The sequence below is a fragment of the Eufriesea mexicana genome, unplaced genomic scaffold, assembly GCF_001483705.2.
Source record: "Eufriesea mexicana isolate 0111107269 unplaced genomic scaffold, ASM148370v2 scaffold2087, whole genome shotgun sequence".
NCBI lineage: Eukaryota > Metazoa > Arthropoda > Insecta > Hymenoptera > Apidae > Eufriesea > Eufriesea mexicana.
Genome location: NW_016910162.1, coordinates 2,180,320 through 2,188,511, shown reverse-complemented (window position 1 = coordinate 2,188,511; position 8,192 = coordinate 2,180,320). Strand labels below are relative to the sequence as shown.

The 8,192-nt window shown below is 30.1% G+C and overlaps 1 protein-coding gene and 1 non-coding gene across 2 annotated transcripts in view; both read right to left on the bottom strand.

Annotated features, from left to right (window-relative positions):
* LOC108549489 (uncharacterized) overlaps positions 1-8,192 on the bottom strand; it is an 87,292-nt gene that overhangs the window by 70,072 nt on the left and 9,028 nt on the right. The window lies entirely within an intron of this gene.
* On the bottom strand, positions 6,878-6,949 carry TRNAT-CGU (transfer RNA threonine (anticodon CGU)). Its single transcript has one exon. It is a non-coding gene; the product is annotated as a tRNA-Thr (tRNA).

Here is an 8,192-nt window from a genome sequence, read left to right as displayed (position 1 = left end):
AATTTGCACTGCAACAAATTTTCTTCTGTAACGATTTATCGATCTATAACTTTTTATAAATCTCTACAATTCTCCGTTGTAATGTGTGACAACATTGACTGTTACATTTCCATTATACTTTCAAAGGGTCCCTATATATATTTTAGGGATTTCAGGTTCAATACTTTATATTTTTACATAGAATCGTATCGCTAAAAATATAAGCCTGTCCAATCGTACAGCGTCGCCAGTGAGAAATCGCAACGTCGTATTGTTCGTCTGTGTCGAATTTATGGTGAACGTTCTCATTCTTCTGTCTCAAGTTTACGCAATAATTTCTGTGTCACAATCGTAGAATGAAATCAAGAATTGTCGTTGAGGAGGATCACTTTCCTACTGGGTTTTCCAAATCATTTATTTTTTATAGCGTAGTCGTCCTAACCTTTCAGAATAAGAAAAGCGTCAATTTGACAAAATTACGACCTAACCTCCTTAACATTTTTAGGACTCACTGCAGTTGACGTTTCATTGCAATACTCATCGGCAACTTCCTCACGTCAATTTCCAAATGTTTTGCACTATTTAAACTAGAAGCACTTTATTCATACACAAACACTAATTCTCCGTGAACTGCACATAACAGGTTATAATTTTTTATTCGTAAAAACCAAATAACGACACATATGTATATTGAATTAGAACTCGTTGTTTTAATACGACATTTTATATTTAACACGTTTTCTATCACCGTTCACGAAGAAATTTAACGATTACAAACTATGCTTGGATTTTAGTCCTTCGAGAATGAAGTTTGTGCACCGTACAGATCCCCGTATGGCATCTTGAATACGTCGCGTCATTTATCTCTGTTGGTGCCACATGTTATTTAGTCGGTTCTTAAATGAAACGGTACTAAATTCCATGATTATAAGCAGTATGAAACTACTAACAGTTTACTCTTTTAAACAAATTAATAGAAAATTTATTAACAAAGAACTTTTAAAAAAAAAAAATTATATCTAAGAGATTATTAGGTAATAAAATTTCAAAACTTCTTGCAGCTATTTTATTTAAAATATTTTATCATAAGGAAGAGAATAAAATTGCAAAGGAAATATGTAATGTATTCAAAACACTGGAAAACACTTATTTTTAAATTTTTTACAAAGTATTGAGTTATTCAGGTATGAAACATTTTAATCTTTTCTTATTAATTTATATTTCAAATTGAATATATGCAGCTGTGAAAAATGTCTCAAAACAATTCGTTAACAGATTATGGTAACGGTGTGACGTAATACATCGTCGGATGTATGAAAAGGAACAAGAAATACGCTGAGGATTTAATAATTTTATGCAATATGACACACGTTGTAATATCAAAGCAGGCGCAGTTCATCACTCTTTGTATATGCAGAACGTAACATATACTACTACACTGTACTCTAGTAATCTTTACTAAATGCAAACCGAGCATCATCTATTTATCGCATCGAAAATTGAAACGTAATCCCTTTATACTTACATAACTGATCCTTCACACAAACTTAGTGTATTACGTATACATGTGTATATAATGCGTGATAACAAATGTATTAATATACATACTGTAATATAAATAACTGACTATTGGTAACGAATTGAGGTTAAGAATAAAAATTGATGGACTAAGTACTTACAAAATATTCATTTTAAAACAAAATTTTGCGAAGAAATACAACTTATTGCGTCATTTACGTATAATAAAAATAAAATCAATAGGAATCAGAAGAAACGAATTAATCAATAAAAATCTAACGAATAGCGTGCAGAAATTTTCCCCTCGCTGAAGAGGTTAACCTCTTTCCAAAACTTCGATTTCCACAAAGCTTTCACAAAACCACTCTATTTACGCAAACCAACTAACCATAAACCGCAAATCCTTCGACCCCCTAGTCCCCTCTTAATCTCTTCAAAAACACTATCACCTCAACAAAAACCAACCCGGCAAAATCTAGCGATTCGCAAAAACATAGTAGCGTATAAGGTCCCTTGTGAAACAGATTATTCTACTTATGTTTGGACAGGTTAATTTAGTAATTCTTTAAATAAATGCAGTGATTCACATATATATTTTCTAGTGTCATCTAATAAATACAATTTTATGATTTTCAGTTACACAGAATTGAGTAATTAAGTAAAATTTCTAACCTACAAAATAGAACAAATACAAATGGACTAAAATCATTTTTTTGAAGTAGATAGAAAATTAAAAACTTCAAATTGACAAAATATCAATCCACGATATACTTAGTGCATAAAAATTATTTCATTTAATTCTATATTAATGAAATGTAACCACATTCCACAAAAATACTATAAAAATACTTTTTGAAAATCAATCAAAATATGTCAAATACAATTTTTTTCTTTTTCAGAAAAGGACGCATGACATCTGCCTGTCGGTATACTTTGGCACGCCATTGTATTACAAGAAACGCATCGAAGGCGCGTGTTCTATTCATCCCTAGAAGAACATTCGATTGGATGGCGACGATTGGTCGCGTAGCAGTGGAACGCCACGTACGTCGCGCGGCGAGTTCCGTAATTGTGGAATATTTTGCAATTCGTGGATTGGAAGGCGCCTTTCTCGAAAGAGGGTCGCTGGCAATGCCGGTCACGTAGGCCCGTAGTTCCGAGGGTGCCCTGAGCACGGCACAGAATACTAGAATACTAGCGGCGGGAATGCACGGCGAATACCCGCAACGCGAGTAACTGCTCGTCCGCGAGCGAATCGTATGCCCCTCACGCTTCGACGCGCCACCGTATGTACCTGTATGTATCTATCTGCTTAAACGTGCCTATGTACCCCTACGTAGTCGGCATAATTTCAGCTTTTTCCACCAGCGGAAGTTAGTGAAAAATTACGAAGCCCTCGTGTAGCCGCGATAAGCAATTTCGCAATTTTTCGCGGCCGTTCGCGATGCGTAGATGTCGCTCGGTGCTATCCATTTCCGCTCGCCGCGATCGTCTTGGTTGGCCGTTCGAATATCCTTGTAGCTCCGTTTTAATGCGTATACGAAGATTGTTTTTAAACATATTACGGGCATTATAAAGTATCGCTACGCAGAGTTTAATTAGTCGGCAGTAGATGAAATTGGTAGCAACGTTGAATCTCGATAGAAATTTATTTTAATTTTAGAAGACATAACCTGTGAATATTCTATGTATGTTTGTTACATTTATTTTGTAACATTCGATATTATTTATTTAACTCTGAAGTGAATTGAATAAAAGTGAGAATGTATGCAAATATTATACATGTTACCAAGCAACTGTAATTAATCTCTGCGATAAAATTATTGGAGGATACAGGAAAGAATGTAATGGGTATAATTGAAAGTATTAAGGAAGGAATTACGGTAAAATAAAATTCAGTTCATAGATAAATTCTAAGATAAATTCTATTTCATCTGTTATAAAATTATTATAAAATTGGAGAAAATTTTGGTATAATGTTTAACCATAAATATATATTGAATTATAAATTGATTTTAACTACGACTAATATTAGAAAAATTCTTCTAGTTTATTTAGAATTTAAATCATAATCCTACTATCTTTAAAAGTATATTAAATTACATAAAATATAGAAATATATTTTTCATATTTATACTTTATCAAGAATTATTAAAAGCCATTGCAAATTCTCTTTTTTAATATTCAGTGGATCACTAAAATTTCATAATCTAGATAAGATATCTAAATTTTTAAACATTACAAACACTGAAACAAAATTTGTTACTAATATGTTGCTCTTTATCATTAAGCTATATCTTTGCATCATAAGCATTTCCTATTGTATATACTAAACCATGTTGTTAAGAACTTTAAAACTATTGTAAAATGAATTAAATAACTTGTAACTTTTTTTATTCTGGGAAATGATTATGAATATCAATATAACAATGTAATTCTTATCATACTTTATACTATGCACAGTACTGTACTAATATTAATAATTCATAATTTTTGATAAATTATTCATTGCTCTTTGTGTCTTACATTATTTCAAAGGAGATATTAATATATTTAATCTATTCTATTGTGCAACATATGTTTTATATAAAATTGTATTACCACACAATTGTTCTTTTTTCGAGTTTAAAAAATATTCTTCTTAATAGTAATTTTCAATAAGTATTAAGGAAGCAGCAGTATAAAATCTTGGAAATTCAAGTTCAAAACTTACATCTGAGTCAATAAAAGGATTTAATTGCAGATAATTTTTTTTTTTTTATTATATAAGCAGAGCAATCACGTCATTTAATTGTTAAAATTTCTGATTTCTCATTAAAAAAGTACACTCTGCTGGTTAATCATACTAATAAATCATTGAAATAAAACAATCATTAAAACGAAAGAAAACTATTTAAATTTAAAAGAAGGAAAAATAAAAATTATTAAAATAATGAAAACTTACAACTCTACCAATCTATGTATCTTTCCATCTTTTTCAAATTAATAAACACGTAACGAGTGCATGTACTTTTCGAGTTCAGATCTCACGAGATACATATGTACCCAAGAAATTCACAAATTCTCAGTAACGAGTAACGAGTAATAAAAAATTGTAAAAACTAATTATAAAATCCTACTTTAAAGTAGGAGAAAATAAGAAGAAAGAAATGAAAAATGGTTTAAAATTTAAAACACTTAATTAAACAACTTAGTTAAATTGCAAACTTCACGGTGAAATAAAAATTTGTAATATCCGAAAGAACGTCTCATGTAATCAAAAAATTTATGAGACATTATATAACTTTAATTATAAGATTTTATTTTCCAGTTCACATGAAGCTATCGCAAAAGGATTTTGATTTTCAGTCGAACGGACCATTACCTCGCCCACGTCGCAAACGATCGCCTAAAGTCTCGTGATCGAGTAAAACCGGTTTGAATGTATCAGTGCCGTAACTATCTACTGGTGAAACTCGGGATTAGCGAATGTGAACCCTGAAATCGTAACATATTTATCGTCTAATTCTATAAAAATTACAAACGAAATTGTATTTATTATCGTTAAAAAATTAAATAAAAATTACTTATTCTTAAAAAAAATAAATATTGCTGTATGTATGCAGTTTGTACTGAAAAAATAAAAATTGTCGAATAAATAAATTTTTAATATTTAAGAATAAATTTTTGATATTAGAGAATATTGAAATGCAATTTGCTTAAATAAAATTAACTGCGAATTTTAAAAAAGTGAATTAAGTTACCGTTTTCTAATATTTTTAATCCTTAATAATATTAATTTTTTTATTCACTTTTAGTTCGTCATAATAATTTTTACCGTAATACCCTTAATTAACCATATTTATATTTTTAATAACGATTTTAACACTTAGCAATAGATGCTTTTCAACCATATTTTTCTCATATTTTATAACACAGCTTACTTAGCCGCATACATCAAGTTTCCATAAATGTGCATCTTCACCAAACTAATTTTTATGAGTCACAATATTCAACTAAAGCTCAAAATGGTTATATTTTAATGAAAAAATTTATCATATCGTTTGCGAGATTGAAAGCATAAAAATGTCTGCATATTTGATTCCATTCAAAGTAATGTAAGGTTAATTATCGATGATCGTATATGAGATATAAAAAGGCACACCTAACCTAACCAAACGGAAGCTCTTCTTCGAACGTTCAGTTCTCGTGGGAGCATCATTTAAATCGCTTTACGATTCCACTCGATGCGAGTAGAAAACGAAAGCGATGATGTAAGAAGGCGAGGTTCGACGTGGTCGCGGCTGAAAGTCTCCGCGACGTAATATCACGGTTTTTTACACTTTTTCGAGCGGCCGGAGTTTCATTAAGGAACACGATCCTTCACGATCGAGCGTCTAACGCTGAGAATTAACATTCCGTTCGCTCGTCTCGTGGCTCGTCGGTGTTCCTCATGAAAACGAAGGGAAAAACGTCTCTCCCTACCTCAGACGTCACGAACCTAACCCCCCTGAAATAGCCAGGAGTATCTCGGTATATACGCAAGCGACCTCTGGTTCCCCACTTTACAGACATTTTACGGAAACAGTACGGGCTCTCTTGGTCGGTGTGACTCCTGAATATCGAGAATGCGCAGGTTCGTTCTACGTGAAACGCATTCGCAGCCTCCGACACGCAAGCTGAATTCCGAATCGCGCCGTTTCCAGGCCGATTTCTTATAATTGACGCTGCTCCGTCGAATCCCTTTTTAGACATTCATTAATTCGTCTTCGTGTTTGATGGATAATATTCGAAAGAATCTTGAGGACATTAAAATTTGTTTATGATTAAAAGAGTTAATTGATCGTGAATTTAGAATAGGAAAATGTATTACTTTCTTATTCAAGATTCCATCCGTTTTAAATTTGTGGTTAGTCTATGATAGGTTCACGATTGACATAACCTATTTATTTTTTTTTCGTTAAAATTAGATTTTTTAATTAGAAGCAAATGTATAAGTTGTCTTTTATTTAAGATTTTGTCATTATCAGATTATTTGTTGAAACTAGGATTTAGAGCAGAATTATGGCAAATTCGTAGTTGGATAAACTGACAATTAGTATTGGATTTAGTTACAAAATTTGATACTTTCTTAACGTTTTGTCATTCTAAAATTTTTGTTTTACTACACGATTAGATGTATATACCTATTAATTAATACTAGATTCAGCATAAATAAAAAATCCATTATCACATATCATAAAATAGTTCTATTGAATTACAAAAAATTGGCACTATTATTTTAAATTAAGTTTAATCGCATGGCTCAATACTATTTTTACGTTTATAATTTACATGTATGTGCATTAACTATACAATTTTTCTAAAAAAAAGTATCAAATGTTATAAATAAAAAAAAATTTGCCTCCTGTGAGGTTTGAACTCACGACCCCTGGTTTACGAGACCAGTGCTCTGCCACTGAGCTAAAGAGGCTGATGTTTTTCTCTCTTCTCGCAAAACTGATCAGTTGTGGATTTTCCTTATGTGATTAATATAATTCATATTAAAACAATACAATTACGAATATATATAAATATCAATATAGAAACATTTGTACATCCTAAACTACCAAATTTATAACATCATACATAAATACTAACACTCATATTATTTATACTATATATTGAAAATTGTAGTTCATACAACAGGAAAAAAAGTCAAAAATATAAAATCAAATTTTTTCACATAAAATTTTGTTAACAAAAAAAACAAAATTTAAATATATAGATTATATATAAGTACTTTTATCTAATTTTCAACATTATGTTTGTACTGATAATGTAATGTAAATATTCATAATATATTTATTAATGATAATTACTTATTAATTATTTCAATAATTTTCATTTCCATTAAACAAATATTTAAAATTAAATTAGACTTCTGGGTTAAAGACTTAATGATTAAATTAAATTATTTAATCATTCGAGACTATATATATTTAACATTACTTAAAAAAAGACAAAAATTCTCTTGATATGAGGCAATAATTACAAATTTTTAATCATTCAGTGATTAAATGAACGTTTATCAATATTTACAAGCAAAAATATATACAACAAATAAAAGTAAAAGTAATAAATACTTTTTAAGTTTGTCATACTTCATTTATTTTATATACTTATTTATTATTAAATTCCACTCTCTTCAACTAACTTCACAAACATGATATACAGTCTGATGCATACATGTTTCGACATGAGGAAAATTCATATAAATTCTAAAAACTTCTACAATTTTATTGCGAAGAAAATAAATATATAGCGACTAATTAAAATTAAATATTTTCTCCATGCACAATTTTTTTAATTAAATTGTAATGCAATGAGTATACACCATGTATTTATCACCAATGTAATTAGCCATAAGAAAGGTGCAACAAGAAAGAAATCGAAATTCAGATAACAGATACTTATTAGATAATTCTCCTTTGTAATCGAACACGTAATAATTCTGCAATTTCTCGTATATGTAAGAAACACAATTTATTTGCATGCTCTTGTATAATGAACATTAATTTCTACAGATACTAATTAATTAATCGATCAAACCATGTCACTTTGTTTCACGTAAACAAGACTTATCGACACGAAGTGCACTGCACAACATTCGATCGCGTAAGCATTAAGCGGCACCTATGCACACGACGTTACGAGTACAAGTAACAATTTAAATA